At 40.7% G+C, this 18,285-nt stretch overlaps 1 protein-coding gene and 1 long non-coding RNA gene across 4 annotated transcripts in view; both read right to left on the reverse strand.

The window, feature by feature from the left end:
- LOC123996923 (neuroligin-1-like) overlaps nt 1-18,285 on the reverse strand; it is a 277,027-nt gene that overhangs the window by 87,270 nt on the left and 171,472 nt on the right. The gene's annotated exons all lie outside the window — the stretch shown is intronic.
- The window catches only part of LOC123996924, an 80,659-nt gene that overhangs the window by 7,275 nt on the left and 55,099 nt on the right, over nt 1-18,285 (reverse strand). The window lies entirely within an intron of this gene.

Consider the following 18,285-nt stretch of genomic DNA (forward strand, 5'->3'; position numbering starts at 1 on the left):
TACACTTGCTTCAATGAGAATGACAGATCTATAACTCATAGTTCTATGTGAATTTGGTCAGGTCAACCAAAAAGTTACATATTGCAGCTTCAGTATACTCACTACTTCTACCTCCCCAAAAAATGTAATCTGTGGCATGAAGCTCCATATAAGTGTATATTGTGAAATTTCTACGTAGCAGAGTTCCCCCTACGACGGCGCTCATGTGCAGATCTTACCCATCTCCGCTGCTATGGCAGTCGGCTACATAAAATAATAATCGAAAATAATCAAAAATATTTTTGGTTCACATTTTCTGACTCAAAACCAATAGTTCTTTTGACAAAAATAACTCATTCGTCCGTACGCTTTCAACTAAACAATGAACAGTTCAACAGATTTGTCAATCATGCATTCACTGACAACAGAGAGAGGCCTGCAGCCAGCAATTTTTGCAGCTGTCTCAGTTCTGCACTCCAGAAAGGGAGAGGGCAAACTCCACTGATCTAGTTTCAATGTATGGAATCACTTGGGAGTTTCTGGAATTTAAGTTAAACTTCTCCTTTAATGTGTATGCACCAAATTCATATGATCCTACTTTTTTGATTCTCTGAACGGCATATTGTTACAATTAACTGAATTCCAACTGGTTATTGGAACAGACAGGAATGCCATTCTGGACATGCGGGACAAATCTAATAAGACGAACTACAATCCACAGGCTACCATTGATGCCTGGTGAGCTCATAACCCTAAAGCAAAAGAGTACACTTTATTCATACAGGCACAAAGAATTATCTTGAATTCGATTTCATACTATTATCTACTCCTCTATTTTCTTTAATCAAGAAAATAGACATTTGACATATGGGCCTACAGTATCGGATCGTCATGCTTATTAATACCAGATACAAATGAGCCTCTGAAAAATACTACTTTCTGTGAAAAATTTGAAACTGAATTGAATGAATTCTTAATTATTAACAAAAATTCTGTCGATGATCCTAAAATATTATGGGACGTCAAAGATTTTATTAAAAACAACACTACTGCAATTGCATCTGGGTTGAATAAATCCCGATTGGATTAAGGACATTAGTGACTACTCTCTTCAACGTCAAGACAGAACTAAATCTATTGATAAAACAGAGAGCAGAATTTGCCATTCCTTCCATGGTAATCTTACCCAGTCGTCTACTAGCTAACAAGCTTCGCAGTAATGATCAATTAGTGAATATTGCTCTCACTATCGCTCTTTATCTTTGATAAACACATATTACACTATTTTCTAAAATTGTCATTCCGTCTCAAAACCTAACCAAATTGATACGTCTGGACCAAAGCGTGTTTGTTAAAAAACGATTATCCTCAGATGACCTGCGTCAATTACGTATCTCACATGCTTCATCAGAAACCAAAGCTCATTGTGCAGTTCTCGCTCTCGACACATAAAAAGCTTTTGATAGACAACAGTGCTAATACAGTATCTTTTTTGATTAAATAGTCAAGCCAACGTTCTTAAGCCGGGTCTGATACCACTGTTTACTGAATCAAATTCCCCAGGAAACTATGCGGTTGAAACCAATGAAGAAGCCAATCCTCCACTAATAAAACATTGCAGAGTGACCCATATTATCGTCCCTACCCCTAACAATGGTCTCTGGAGAAACTGGAAAGTAAAGCGTGGAATATATAACATTACCGCATTCCGTTTAGGTCTCATCACATAATGTAGGGCCATGGGTTTCCCATCTTAGCACGTAATGTGTTCCTCCTTTTCATCTCTTTTCCTGATGATAAATCCACCCTTTGAACCCTGTGACACACACACACACACACATGGTTGCATGCACACACACATGATAATACAAAGTGAATGGATGAGGAGACTTTTTCTAGCTGAATGTTTCTGCAATCACTGTCCCTATTTTTGCCCTGATTTTGTGTGAGGCCAGGCATTGTGGGTGGCCAAGTAACATAACCAGGAGCCTCCGTATTTTCCACCGCTCTTCTCCCATGATTTTTCATAGTAAAAAAAATGCAATTTATGGCAGGAATCAGAAAGTTTGCAGCTCAGCACTCTGGCTGGAGAGATGGGGTTATCACCTCTATCTAGACGCTAGTGGGGGATGCAATAAAATCATACCACAGCCACAGGGCCCAGGCAATGAGATTTGCAGGACAGTTGTAAATGTTCAATAGCTTTTTTCCTGATGCAAGGGCACAGACATTTAACGGCACTTGCCTCCAGCTCTGAAAGGAAGTATTATAGTAGGTGTTTTGGAATGCTGCTTTTCACACAAAATCAGTCACACAGCACTGATACAAACAAAAAACACATTGCAAGCTATTATTTACAGCACTAATGCTAAAATTGAATTCATTAGGCCAATTGTATAATCTCTTTTTCAGCTGTAAATAAACGTGGTTCAGACAGACACATTGTTGTAATACTACAGTGCATTTATCAGAATATCTGCATAAATTTAATGTAAAAGGCTTAATTCTCCCAGCATACAGAGCAGAGCCGAGCAGAGCTCACACCCAGACACAGTGAGTATAACACATAGAGCCAGTGCCAAACATGGCCATTAAGTGAATTTAGCCCATCGGCGTGTCCAACTGATTCAGAAGCACAGCAGATTAGCCCAGGGATTCTCAGCTGGCTGAAACAGGGCTCTGGCTGGAATAGTCACAAACAGCAGCACATTACCAAAGAGAACAGATTTGGATTTACAGTACATTTTACAGTTGTGGTGGGTCAGAGTCAAAGACTGGATCTTGATAATATTGACCTGATATGTTGTGGGTCTAGGTGCACCAGTGGTGTCATACTCGTGACCGGTCCACGTATTGAGAGTCTCGGTCTTGTCTCGGTGTCAGATACATTTGTACTCTGTCTTGACTAGGTCTCAGACAGTGAGGACTTGTAATTTCTTCCTGAGATCAGTGGAGTTAATAATTATCAGCTCCCATTCAGTCAGCGCATAAAACCACTTCCCCAGGCCAAATACAGTGCATTTGGAAAGTATTCATATCATTCCACATTTTGTTAAATTACAGCCATCCTAAAATTGATTAAATGTTTTCCCCTAATCAGTCTACACACAATACCCCACAATGGCTAAGTGAAAACATTATTTATTTATTTTGGGGGGCAAATTGATAAAAATAGAAAACAGAAATTCGTTACTTACATATGTATTCAGACTCTTTGCTATGAGACTCGAAATTGAACTCCGGTGCATCCCGTTTCCATTTATTATCCTTGAGATGATTGGAGTCCACATGTGGTAAATTCTATTGATTGGACATGGTTTTGAAAGGCACACACCTGTCTATATAAGGTCCCACAGTTGACAGTGCATGTCAGAGCAAAAACCAAGCCATGAGTTTGAAGGAATTGTCCGTACAGCTGTGAGAAAGAACTGTGTCGAGGCACAGATCTGGGGAAGGCTACCAAAATATTTATGCAGCATTGAAGGTCCCTACCCGGCCAAACTGAGCAATCGGGGGAGAAGGGCCTTGGTGAGGGAAGTGACCAAGAACCCAATGGTCACTGACAGAGCTCCAGAGTTCTTCTGTGGAGATAGGAGAACCTTCCAGAAGGACACGGTCTCTGTAACACTCTACCAATCAGGCCTTTATGGTAGAGTGTCCAGATGGAAGCCACTCCTCAGTAAAAGGCACATGGCAGCCAGCTTGGATTTTGCCAAAAGGCACCTAAATGACTCTCAGACAATGAGAAACAAGATTCTCTGGTCTAATGAAACCAATCGTCACATCTGGAGGAAAACTGGCACCATCTCTACGGTGGCAGCATCCTGCTGTGAGGATGTTTTTCAGAGGAAGGGACTGGGAGTCAGGATCGAAGGAAAGACAAACAGAGCAAAGTACAGAGAGATCCTTGATGAAAACCTGTTCCAGAGCGCTCTGGACCTCAGACTGGGGCGAAGGTTCACCTTCCAACAGGACAACGACCCTAAGCACACAGCCAAGACAATGCAGGAGTGGCTTCGGGACAAGTCTCTGAATGCCCTTGAGTGGCCCAGCCAGAGGCCCGACTTGAACCCGATCGAACATGTCTGGAGAGACCTGAAAATAGCTGTGCAGCGATGCTCAACATCCAACCTGACAGAGCTTGGGAGGATCTGCAGAGAAGAATGGGAGAAACTCCCAAAATACAGGTGTGCCAAGCTTGTAACGTCATACCCAAGAAGACTCGAAGCTGTAATCACTGCCAAAGGTGCTTCAAAGGGCTGAGTAAAGGGTCTGAATAATGTCAGGATTTGGCCAGGGTTGTTCCGGTTTTTGGTCACTAGATGCCCCCATTGTGCCTTTTGACCTTTTGTTTTCCCTTGATCCCCCTTATTATTTGCACCTGTGCCTCGTTTCCCCTGATTGTATTTAAACCCTTTGTTTTACTCAGTTATTTGCTCTGTGTTTGTATGTTAGCACCCAGCCCTAGTACTCTGTGAGCTCTTGTTGATCCCGGTGGACTCTCTTGTGGAGTTCTGTTTTTTGTTCTTGTTTGTTTGTTTTTGAGTATCTTTTGAGGCTTTTTGTGCTGTGCCTTCCACCTTGTGGATTTGCCTTTTTGTCTTGGAGGAATTCCTTTTGAGGTTGTGGAGTTACATGTTTTCCTGAAGAACTTCACTTTTTACTTCATTAAATACACCGTCTCAAGTACTGCTGTGTCTGCCTCATCTTCTGGGTTCTGCTGACTATTCGTGGCTCAGTTGGTTTAGTGACTGTTTCTCACTCCGGATACCTGGGTTCGTAACCGGGTCCTGACAAATAATTATGTAAATGTGATATTTCAGTTTTCGACTTTATTTTTTATAAATGAGCAAACATTTCTAAAAGACTGTTTTTGCTTTGTCATTATGTAGTGTGTGTAGATTGAGGGGGAAAACAATTTAGTACACTTTAGAATAAGGCTGTACTTTGCCAAACGGGTGATGATTTAACAAAAGCGCCTTTGTGAAAAAGCACAATCGTAGAACCAATGTACCTAACCATAAACATCAATGCCTTTCTTAAAATCAATACACAAGTATATATTTTTTAAACCTGCATATTTAGTTAAAATAAATTAATGTTAGCAGGCAATATTAACTAGGGAAACTGTGTCACTTCTCTTGCGTTCAGTGTAAGCAGAGTCATGGTATATGCAACAGTTTGGGTCGCCTGGCTTGTTGCGAACTGTGTGAAGACCAGTTCTTTCCTAACAAAGTACGTAATTAATTTGCCAGAATTTTACATAATTATGACAACATTGAAGGGTGTGCAATGTAAGAGCAATATTTAGACTTAGGGTTGCCACCCATTCGATAAAATACGGAATGGTTCCATATTTCACTGAAAGAATAAACATTCTGTTTTCTAAATGATAGTTTCTGGATTTGACCATATTAATGACCTAAGGCTCATATTTCTGTGTGTTTATTATATTATAATTAAGTCTGTGATTTGATATTTGATAGAGCAGTCTGAGAGTGGTGGTAGGCAGTAGCAGGCTTGTAAGCAGTCAATCAAACAGCACTTTCCTGTGAAGCACAGCGCTGTGTATGACTTCAAGCCTATCAACTCACGAGATTAGGCTGGCAATACTATAGTGACTATAAGAACATCCAATAGTCAAAGGTATATGAAATACAAATGGTATAGAGAGAAAAATTCCTATAAATTCATATAATAACTACAAACTAAAACTTCTTAAGTGTGAATATTGAAGACTAAAAGGAACCACCAGCTTTCATATGTTCTCATGTTCTGAGCAAGGAACTTAAACGTTAGCTTTTTTACATGGTACATATTGCACTTTTACTTTCTTGTCCAACACTGTGTTTTTGCATTATTTAAACCAAATTGAACATGTTTTGGAGACTACATTTTTGAGACTAAATTCATTTTATTTATGTATTATATAAAGTTAAAATAAAAGTTTCATTCAGTATTGTTGCAATTGTCATTATTACACGTGTATACAGTGGGAAGTTTACATTCACCTTATCCAAATACATTTAATTCAGTTTTTCACAATTCGTGACATTTAATCCTTGTAAAAATTCCTTGTTTTAGGTGGGTTAGGACCACCACTTTATTTTAACAATGTGAAATGTCAGAATAATAGTTGAGAGAATGATTTATTTCTGCTTTTATTTCAACTACACAACTACACGCCGTTTGGGAACTTTTTGGCAAAATGTTTGTATACCCACTTCTCCAAGCACCATTGCATAGGGCAGATGGAAAGACAGCAGTCGCACACATAATGTTAAAGGATAAGCAGTCCATTCACATAATAAGGCAGTAGGTCCCAATCATAACACAACCATTAAGCACTTCCCAATTTAAATATACAATTATTACTTGCCATTGCAAAAATCATTTCACGTTGAGCACACAAAGTAACCGGTGACCTAAAGTTTACAGTGGAACTGACAGCGCTTTAACTACTTTGCAGATATGAAACAAACAGACAATAATAATATCAGTCAAAAATATAAAACTTCCAGTTTATGCTACAAACCCAACTTTATAACAGGTTATAAAATTAGGTTATATTTAGCTCAACATTCCATGAGGTACACTAAGGCATTTTTGGCAGAATATATGGATGCAGTTCAATGCATGATTAATATAATTCAACAAAACATTTCTTGGTAGTCCAAAAAATATTGCTATCAGGTTGTAAATCACAGCTGGCTTGGTACTAATTGGTTATCCAATTAGCATATCTCTTGCGTTCTCAAATTCACTCTGGCTGTCTACTCCTATTTCAGAGAGCTCTCGTTTGAGTGTGCCAGAGCCCAGAACAACCGCTAAATATAACTGGTTTCTGATTGGCTGCAGCTCACCGGTCCTGGACTAGACAGATGTTTTATACCATTTTATTTACTGCAGTGTCTATTAATTGTCCAAATGCACGGCTGCTTTCCCACTCTATATTGCTATACAATATTCACAAACGCCTTAGTATACGTAATTCCCAAACATTCAAGAATTTATGAAAAGTAGTCGCTTGTCAGAAAATGTTTTTAAAAAGTGGTCATATTATTCCAGGGGGTGTATATGAGCAGATTTTAATAAGATTACATGTTGCTATAATGCTGTCAGTCCCACTTTAAATGCAACAATATTTCACACACATAAGTTATTTCAAAGAGTTGGCTAACAACAGCAAGCGTGCTGCAATAAAAAAAAAACACAGTTTCACTCACCAGATGATGATCATTTGAAACTTAACTTCTTGTTGGAAATAATTATTGAAAAGGGAGAAGCTAACAAATTAGCAACAACATCCTCTTTGATAACACCTGCTGCAGCATCTGCAAACAAGCCAACAACAAAAGACAGCTAGCTAGACTGTGGGAAAACTACTGATCACTGTTGCGTAGTGACCTGTTGGCCTTCAAGAAGGCAACATTTTCCATATGTTTTTGTAAAATAAACCCAAAATAAACCCCAAAAATGTGATTGGTTGATTCCACTGTCACTCAAAATGTCACACTAATACAGTTAAATGACAGATGCTTTTAGCTAGCTGACTTAGCTAGCTAGATTTATCTCCCCAGAGACCAGTAAAGAAAAGTCCTGATTGTACATTTTTTATTTTCAGTGTTAACCATTTCCTTTCCAACAAAAACTGAAGATATTAAATCAGAACATCATTGAAAATAATAATACAATTATCATTATTATTGTAATCATTATTTTATAAATCCTTAGCCCTTCTCTAAACGTGTAGAATGCCCATTGTTCCACACTGTGTTTGAGTTAGTAATCATTTGTAGAGTGGCTTTTTCCTCAGCATACATTTTGTTCACTATTTTGAATGTCTTAAGAATCCATATGTTGTTCTGAAATATGAACACAGAAATATGGGGCATTTTGAACTCTTATTTATGGTGGTGATTTGACAAAATGACAATCATGGTCTTGAATTGAACTCACATTCTTCTTGTCTCGGTCTTGACTTGGTCTCTGACCCCTTGCCCCCTCCCGGTCTTGGTCTTGACTCGGTCTCAACCCCCCCTCCAGCCCTGGTCTCGAACACAACAATGATGTGCATAGTATATGCATTGCTAAGTTGAGATGGAAGCTGGCACCACTGATCCATAAACCATCACATCTGGCCCTTTCAACAACCCCCCTCCACGTCACCTCTTCCAACACAGAACCAAGGCTAGCAGCATGGACCCTTACTGTGAGCTCTGGAGGGAAATCATTTTTGAAAGACTAAAATAGGTATGACAAAATGGCACCATCCAATTGACTGTACTGTTGCATATATCTGTTGAAACTCGGAGAAAGTGAGAATGAAAAGAAACAAATTAATTCTATATTAAGAAAACGATTTACACAACACTCATAGAATGAAGACCTTGATTGTGGTCACTGTCTCACAAAGGCTGTTTGAAAAACTAGCTTACTTTCCAGATAGTCATTTCCTTAGGCTTATATGTTCCAGACTTGTGTAACGAATTGGCAGCGCTGTCTTTTTTAATATACAACTATGAAGGTCACTGATTATAACTGAATGTAAATACAGTATGTAAATACTCACAACCAACTACCAATGGTATCTTGTTGTGCCTGTGTACCCCCACTCACCCAGCTAATTGATGTGATCACCCATGTCAGTGCATGACACCCTTTCTCACTCACTCTGATGGACACAGAGCCTATTAAACATTACGGACACCTTCTTAATATTGAATTGCATATTGAATTACCCTCAGAACAGCCTCAATTCGTCTGTGTATGGACTTCAAGTTGTCAAAAGCCTTCCACAGGGATGCTGGCCCATGTTGACTTCAATGCTTCCCACAATTGTGTAAAGTTGGGTGTATGTTCTTTGGGTGGTGGACCGTTCTTGATACACACAGGAAACTGTTGCGCATTAAAAACTCAGCAGAGTTGAGGTTCTTGAGACACTCAAACCGGTGCAACTGGCACCTACTGCCATACACCGTTCAAAGGCACTTACATCTTTTGTCTTGTCCATTCACCCTCTGAATGGCACACATACACAATCCATGTCTCAATTGTCTCAAGGTTTAAAAATCCTTCTTTAACCTGTCTCCTCCCTTTTATCTACACCGATTGAAGTGAATTTAACAGGTGCCATTACTGTGATGTGCTGGAGAGGTAAAAGTGCTCAAAGATCAGAATCTAAATAAACAGCCCAGCATAAGGTATTGATCTATCAGTGACAGAACCGTACTAGGTCCTGTGCATCATTCCTTGTAAGGAGCAGACTTTATCTCAATAAAAGGGCTGCTGTGCTGGTTTTTTTGAAAGAGGATGAATATGGAAATCCATTTGGGAAATACGTTATTTTGTATCAGGTTTCCAGGATGACATAAATGGTATCCCCTATCTCAGCGTAATGAATCAGGGATGAAGAACGTAGCACTGCATCTTAGAAATGGCAATGCATAAATAATGCAGGGGATCGTCCCTTTTTCGTGCTGCTTTGGATTGCATAATACACTTGGCACAAAATGGATGGTGTTGTATCATAACAAGGTCATAAAAAGCTTTCAGACAAATGGCATTCTGTCCTTTATAATAAATGATGTGATCCCAGAAAGAATGCAGAGTGTGGCTACATAAATAGTGTAATGTATGGGGCCTGGATGCACTGTGGCCTCTCCATTGCAATCCCATCCTACATTGAATAACAACAATAATACATCGTGCCCAGTCCTAAATTAACAGAAATGATTTCGCAATGATTCCCTTTTTATTTCTACATCTGCCCATGGCACACGCCCCTATGAGAGGGAGTGCTACGCTGAGCCCAAAGAGATGATATTCCTTTGATTAATGGATTTCTCGCTCTCTTTCATACAGGCAGGGGAGCTAGTGGACTACAGAGTAAAGCAGGGGGACCCATTTCCCTCTCTCTTCATCTCTCCCTATAGCTTTCTCTCTCCCTCAGTCTATCTATTCTTTCTCAATCTCTGCCTCTCTTTTTGTCCATCTCTCATATCCCCTCCCTTTCTTCTCCTTGTATCCATCTCTCTTTCCCGCTATCTGCTCTGACACCTTTAGCCTTAGGGACAGACAGACAAACAGCAAGCCAGACAGCTGCCTATGAAGTCTATTCACTGTGGGGTGCACTGCAAATATCGGCCTCTCTCTTTCTCCACTTTTCCGTTTCATCCTCTCTTTCTTCCTCTAGTTTATTCTCTCTCTCTCTATCTCTATTGCAGCAGCGAACACTGCAAATACATTGTTGTGTCTTTAGCAGACCCATTATAGCATATAGAGAAAAAAGGAGAGTATGTGAGGGAAAAACACATTATATGTGATTAAAATCTTCTGAGGGCTGCAATTCCGTCAACGGGATTGATATGACAACAGCCAGTGAAAATGCAGAGCGCCAAATTCAAACAACAGAAATCTCATAATTAAAATTCCTCAAACATACATGTATCTTATACCATTTTAAAGGTGATCTTGTTGTTATTCCCACCAAAGTGTCGGATTTCAAATAGACTTTACAGCGAAAGCACCACAAACGATTATATTAGGTCAGAGCCAAGCCACAGAAAAACACAGCCGTTTTTCCAGCCATAGAGAGGAGTCACAAAAAGCACAAATAGAGATAACATGAATCACTAACCTTTGATGATCTTCATCAGATGACACTCATAGGACTTCATGTTACACAATACATGTATGTTTTGTTCGATAAAGTATATATTTAAATATATATAAAGTATATATAAAAATATATATAAAGTATATATTTATATCACAAAATCTCAGGATACATTGGCGCATTATGTTCACTAGTTCCAAAAACATCCGGCGATATTGCAGAGAGCCACATAATTTTAGAGAAATACTCATTATAAATGTCGATTAAATTACAATTGTTAGACACAGAAATATAGATACACTTCTCCTTATTGCCACCGCTGCGTCAGATTTCAAAAAAGCTTTACGGAAAAAGCAAACCATGCAATAATCTGAGAACGGCGCTCAGAAAACAAATAGAGATATCCGCCATGTTGGAGTCAAAATAAATCAGAAATAACATAAATATTCACTTACCTTTGATGATCTTCATCAGAATGCACTCCCAGGAATCCCAGTTCCACATTAAATGTTTGATTTGTTCGATAATGTCCATCAATTATGTCCAAAGAGCTACTTTTGTTAGCACGTTTGGTAAACAAATCCAAAGTCATGAAGTGGGTTCCCTAGTTGCAGACGAAATGTCAAAACGTTCCGTTACTGTCCGTAGAAACATGACAAACGATGTATGGAATCAATCTTTAGGATGTTTTTAACATAAAACTTCAATAATATTCCAACTGGAGAATTCCTTTGTCTTCAGAAAAGCAAAGGAACGCAGCTACCTCTCATGTGAAATGTGAGTGACCAGTGCGTGACTGCTGGCAGACCTCTGACTCATTCCTCTCTCATTCGGTCCCACTTCACAATAGAATCTTCAAACAAGTTTCTAAAGACGGATAACATCTAGTGGAAGCCTTAGGAAGTGCAACATAACCAATATCCCACTGTGTATTCAATAGGGTCTGGGTTGATAATCGACCAACCTCAGATTTCCCACTTCCTGTTTGGATTTCTTCTCAGGTTTGTGCCTGCCATACAAGTTATGTTATACTCACAGACATCATTTAAACAGTTTTAGAAACTTCAGAGTGTTTTCTATCCAATACTAATAATAATAATAATATATTAGCAACTGGAACTGAGGAGCAGGCAGTTTAATCTGGGCACCCCTGGGCACCTTTTCATCCAAGCTACACAATACTGCCCCTGCAGCCATAAGAAGTTTTAAGGTGTTCAAGAATTTATTTTGCCGGTCCTTTTCTAATATACCCAGGATTAGGAGATACATACACTAGTCACAGTGAGGTAGTGTACTGTTCACCTCACCTCTACAGTACTTACAATACTCAAGCTGATGATGTCCAACTAACTGGGGCTGGGGAGCACAGAGGGCAGAGAGACTTGACCAGCAGGGTGGATAGAAAGCAATAAATCTCCTTCCTTTAATCCCTACAGTGCAGCATTTACACAACCACAACCTTAAACAGAATTGCTTGGCCTTCACAAAATAAACTCCCACAGGAGAGTTCTCTATATCGGTCTCATACTGTAAACCACATGGCCTTTCACTAAACTGTAGGAGATGGATGCTGTTGATCTGAGAGAGCATGTGACACGATGTTGTTGCAAACAAATGTTGCAGTGTATTATTACCGGGTAGACTCCAGGATTCTGATTGGCTGAAAGCAATGGTATATCAGAACATATACCACTAGTAGGACAAAACATTATGATTATTTTTTAAAGGGGTGGATCAGCTTTAATATTGCGGAAATGTTGTTGGTTCCATCAATGTAACTCGCTGCATCATCCCAACTCAGTTTTTCACAATTCCTGACAAAACACCCACAACATGATGCTGCCACCCCCGTTCTTCACGGTTGGGATGGTGTTCTTCAGCTTGCAAGCGTCCCCCTTTTTCCTCCAAACATAACGATGGCCATTATTGCCAAACAGTTCTATTTTTGTTTCATCAGACCAGAGGACATTTCTCCAAAAAGTACGATCTTTGTCCTCATGTGCAGTTGCAAACCGTAGTCTGGGTTTTTTATGTCGGTTTTGGAGCAGTGGCTTCTTTCTTGCTGAGCGGCCTTTCACATTAGGTCGATATAGGACTCGTTTTACTGTGGATATAGATACTTGTCTACCTGTTTCCTCCAGCATCTTCACAAGGTCCTTTGTTGTTGTTCTGGGATTGATTTGCACTTTTCGCACCAAAGTATGTTCATTTATTTTATTTCACCTTTATTTAACCAGGTAGGCAAGTTGAGAACAAGTTCTCATTTACAATTGCGACCTGGCCAAGATAAAGCAAAGCAGTTCGACACATACAACGACACAGAGTTACACATGGAGTAAAACAAAACAAACATACAGTCAATAATACAGTATAAACAAGTCTATATACGATGTGAGCAAATGAGGTGAGATAAGGGAGGTAAAGGCAAAAAAGGCCACGGTGGCAAAGTAAATACAATATAGCAAGTAAATCACTGGAATGGTAGATTTGCAGTGGAAGAATGTGCAAAGTAGAAATAAAAATAATGGGGTGCAAAGGAGCAAAATAAATAAATAAATAAAATAAATACAGTAGGTAAAGAGGTAGTTGTTTGGGCTAAATTATAGGTGGGCTATGTACAGGTGCAGTAATCTGTGAGCTGCTCTGACAGTTGGTGCTTAAAGTTAGTGAGGGAGAAGTGTTTCCAGTTTCAGAGATTTTTGTAGTTTGTTCCAGTCATTGGCAGCAGAGAACTGGAAGGAGAGGCGGCCAAAGAAAGACTTGGTTTTGGGGGTGACTAGAGATATACCTGCTGGAGCATGTGCTACAGGTGGGAGATGCTATGGTGACCAGCGAGCTGAGATAAGGGGGGACTTTACCTAGCAGGGTCTTGTAGATGACATGGAACCAGTGGGTTTGGCGATGAGTATGAAGCAAGGGCCAGCCAACGAGAGTGTGCAGGTCGCAATGGTGGGTACTATATGGGGCTTTGGTGACAAAACGGATTGCACTGTGATAGACTGCATCCAATTTGTTGAGTAGGGTATTGGAGGCAATTTTGTAAATGACATCGCCGAAGTCGAGGATTGGTAGGATGGTCAGTTTTACAAGGGTATGTTTGGCAGCATGAGTGAAGGATGCTTTGTTGCGAAATAGGAAGCCAATTCTAGATTTAACTTTGGATTGGAGATGTTTAATGTGGGTCTGGAAGGAGAGTTTACAGTCTAACCAGACACCTAGGTATTTGTAGTTGTCCACGTATTCTAAGTCAGAGCCGTCCAGAGTAGTGATGTTGGACAGGCAGGCAGGTGCAGGCAGCGATCGGTTGAAGAGTATGCATTTAGTTTTACTTGTATTTAAGAGCAATTGGAGGCCACGGAAGGAGAGTTGTATGGCATTGAAGCTTGCCTGGAGGGTTGTTAACACAGTGTCCAAAGAAGGGCCAGAAGTATAGAGAATGGTGTCGTCTGCGTAGAGGTGGATCAGAGACTCACCAGCAGCAAGAGCGACATCATTGATGTATACAGAGAAGAGACTCGGTCCAAGAATTGAACCCTGTGGCACCCCATAGAGACTGCCAGAGGTCCGGACAGCAGACCCTTGATTTGACATCTCTAGGAGACAGAACGGGTCTCCTTCCTGAGCGGTATTTTTAAAATAATTCATTTTATTTTACCTTTTTTTAACCAGGTAAGCTAGTTGAGAAAAGTTGTCATTTACAACTGCGACCTGGCCAAGATAAAGCAAAGCAGTACGACAGAAACAAACACACAGAGTTACATGGAATAAACAAGCGTACAGTCAACACAATAGAAAAAAAGAAAGTCTATATACAGTGTGTGCAAAAGGCATGAGGAGGTATGACAATAAATAGGCCATAGTAGCAAAGTAAATAAAAACAATATGGGGATGAGGTACTGTGCCTTGCGAAAGTATTCGGCCCCCTTGAACTTTGCGACCTTTTGCCACATTTCAGGCTTCAAACAAAGATATAAAACTGTATTTTTTTAATGAAGAATCAACAACAAATGGGACACAATCATGAAGTGGAACGACATTCATCGGATATTTCAAACTTTTATAACAAATCAAAAACTGAAAAATTGGCCGTGCAAAATTATTCAGCCCCCTTAAGTTAATACTTTGTAGCGCCACCTTTTGCTGCGATTACAGCTGTAAGTCGCTTGGGGTATGTCTCTATCAGTTTTGCGCATCGAGAGACTGACATTTTTTCCCATTCCTCCTTGCAAAACAGCTCGAGCTTAGTGAGGTTGGATGGAGAGCATTTGTGAACAGCAGTTTTCGGTTCTTTCCACAGATTCTCGATTGGATTCAGGTCTGGACTTTGACTTGGCCATTCTAACACCTGGATATGTTTATTTTTGAACCATTGTCTTGTTGGAAGACAAATCTCGGTCCCAGTCTCAGGTCTTTTGCAGACTCCATCAGGTTTTCTTCCAGAATGGTCCTGTATTTGGCTCCATCCATCTTCCCATCAATTTTAACCATCTTCCCTGTCCCGGCTGAAGAAAAGCAAGCCCAAACCATGATGCTGCCACCACCATGTTTGACAGTGGGGATGCTGTGTTCAGGGTGATGAGCTATGTTGCTTTTACGCCAAACATAACGTTTTGCATTGTTGCCAAAAAGTTCAATTTTGGTTTCATCTGACCAGAGCACCTTATTCCACATGTTTGGTGTGTGTCCCAGGTGGCTTGTGGCAAACTTTAAACAACACTTTTTATGGATATCTTTAAGAAATGGCTTTCTTCTTGCCACTCTTCCATAAAGGCCAGATTTGTGCAATATACGACTGATTGTTGTCCTATGGACAGAGTCTCCCACCTCAGCTGTATATCTCTGCAGTTCATCCAGAGTGATCATGGGCCTCTTGGCTGCATCTCTTATCAGTCTTCTCGATGTATAAGCTGAAAGTTTAGAGGGATGGCCAGGTCTTGGTAGATTTGCAGTGGTCTGATACTCCTTCCATTTCAATATTATCGCTTGCACAGTGCTCCTTGGGATGTTTAAAGCTTGGGAAATCTTTTTGTATCCAAATCCAGCTTTAAACTTCTTCACAACAGTATCTCGGACCTGCCTGGTGTGTTCCTTGTTCTTCATGATGCTCTCTGCGCTTTTAACGGACCTCTGAGACTATCACAGTGCAGGTGCATTTATACGGAGACTTGATTACACACAGGTGGATTATATTTATTATCATTAGTCATTTAGGTCAACATTGGATCATTCAGAGATCCTCACTGAACTTCTGGAGAGAGTTTGCTGCACTGAAAGTAAAGGGGCTGAATCATTTTGCACGCCCAATTTTTCAGTTTTTGATTTGTTAAAAAGGTTTGAAATATCCAATAAATGTCCTTCCACTTCATGATTGTGTCCCACTTGTTGTTTATTCTTCACAAAAAAATACAGTTTTATATCTTTATGTTTGAAGCCTGAAATGTGGCAAAAGGTCACAAAGTTCAAGGGGGCCGAATACTTTCGCAAGGCACTGTAGGTAGATTGGGTGGGCAATTTACAGATGGACTATGTACAGCTGCGGCGATCGGTTAGCTGTTCAGATAGCTGATGTTTAAAGTTAGTTAGGGAAATGTAAGTCTCCAGCCATTTTTGCAATTTATTCCAGTCACAGGCAGCAGAGAACTGGAGGGAAAAGCAGCCAAAGGAGGTGTTGGCTTTGGGGATGACCAGTGAGATATACCTGCTGGAGTGCGTGCTATGAGTGTTGTTATCATGACCAGTGAGCTGAGATAAGGCGGAGCTTTACCTAGCATAGACTTGTAGATGACCTGGAGCCAGTGGGTCGGGCGACGAATATGTAGCGAGGGCCAGCCAACTACAGCATACAGGTCGTAGTGGTGGGTGGTATAAGTCGCTTTGGTAACAAAACGGATGGCACTGTGATAGAGTGCATCCAATTTGCTGAGTAGAGAATTGGAAGCCATTTTGTAGATGACATCGCTGAAGTCGAGCATCGGTAGGATAGTCAGTTTTACTAGGGTATGTTTGGCGGCGTGAGTGAAAGAGGCTTTGTTGTGAAATAGAAAGACGATTCTAGATTTGATTTTGGATTGGAGATGTTTGATATGCGTCTGGAAGGAGAGGTTACAGTCTAGCCAGACACCTAGGTATTTGTAGTTGTCCATATATTCTAGGTCAGAACCGTCCGTGATGCTAGTCGGGTGGGCGGGTGCAGGCAGCGAACAGTTGAAAAGCATGCATTTGGTTTTGCTACCGTTTAAGAGCAGTTGGAGGCCACGGAAGGAGTGTTGTATGGCATTGAAGCTCGTGTTGGAGGTTAGTTAACACAGTGTCCAAAGAAGGGCCAGATGTAAACAGAATGGTGTCGTCTGCGTAGAGGTGGATCAGGAAATCACCCGCAGCAAGAGAGACATCGTTGATATATACAGAGAAAAGATTCGGCCCGAGAATCGAACCCTGTGGTACCCCCATAGAGACTGCCAGAAGTCCAGACAACAGGCCCTCCAATTTTACACACTGAACTCTGTCCGTGAAGTAGTTGGTGAACCAGGCGAGGCAGTCATTTGAGGAACCAAGGCAATTGAGTCTACCAATAAGAACGTGGTGATTGACAGAGTCGAAAGCCTAGGCCAGGTCAATGAAGACGGCTGCACAGTACTGTCTTTTATCGATGGCGGTTATGATATTGTTTAGTACCTTGAGCGTGGCTGAGGTGCACCCGTGACCAGCTATGATGGCTGCGTGGAACCATGGTGTTTATACTTGCGTACTATTGTTTGTACAGATGAAAGTGGTACCTTCAGGTGTTTGGAAATTGCTCCCAAGGATGAACCAGTGTGGGGACAACAGACTGAGATTGGGAGCGATTAAATATGTCCGTAAACACACCAGCCAGCTGGTCTGCGCATGCCCTAAGGACACAACTTGGGATGCCGTCTGGGCCAGCAACCTTGCGAGGGTTAACCTGTTTAAATGTTTTACTCAAGTCAGCCATGAGAAGGAGAGGGGGAGGGGTGCAGTCTTTGTTAGCGAGCCGCGACGGTGGCACTCTATTATCCTCAAAGGTGTTTATAGTTTGTCTGGAAGTGTGACGTCAGTATCCGTGACGTGGCTGTTTTTGTTTTTGGAGTTAATTAATCAATAATATAATTATTTTAGCAAAAGAAATGTTTTTAATGTACAATCTGTAGAAGCTATGAGAATAGTACGGTTCAGTACTTTTGTGAAGCATCACAGGACAGTTGAAAAATATATGGCAAATAGAAATCCAAAATGGATGGTGTTGAGAGTTAGATGGGAGGAGTTGAATGGAGCTGAAGGGCGGGACTAATAACAACAAGATAACCAATGTGAAACATATGGGGTCTCTAAAATGTATATACAGCTGAAGTCCACCCAAGACTGTGTGGCCATGCACACTCCTAACTCAATCCCTCAAGTTTGCAGATGACACAACAGTAGTTGGCTTGATCACCAACAACGACGAGACATCCTATAGGGAGGAGGTGAGGGCACTCGTGTGGTGTCAGGAACCTCGCACTCAACATCAAAAAAACATAGGAGATGATCGTGGACTTCAGGAAACAGCAGAGGGAGCACCCCTAATCCACATTGAAGGGACAGCAGTGGAGAAGATGGAAAGTTTAAAGTTCCTGGGCGTACACATCACAATCAAAATGAAATGGTCCACCCACACAGACAGTGTGGTG

This window comes from Oncorhynchus gorbuscha, linkage group LG15 (genome assembly GCF_021184085.1).
Source record: "Oncorhynchus gorbuscha isolate QuinsamMale2020 ecotype Even-year linkage group LG15, OgorEven_v1.0, whole genome shotgun sequence".
In the NCBI taxonomy this organism is placed as follows: domain Eukaryota; kingdom Metazoa; phylum Chordata; class Actinopteri; order Salmoniformes; family Salmonidae; genus Oncorhynchus; species Oncorhynchus gorbuscha.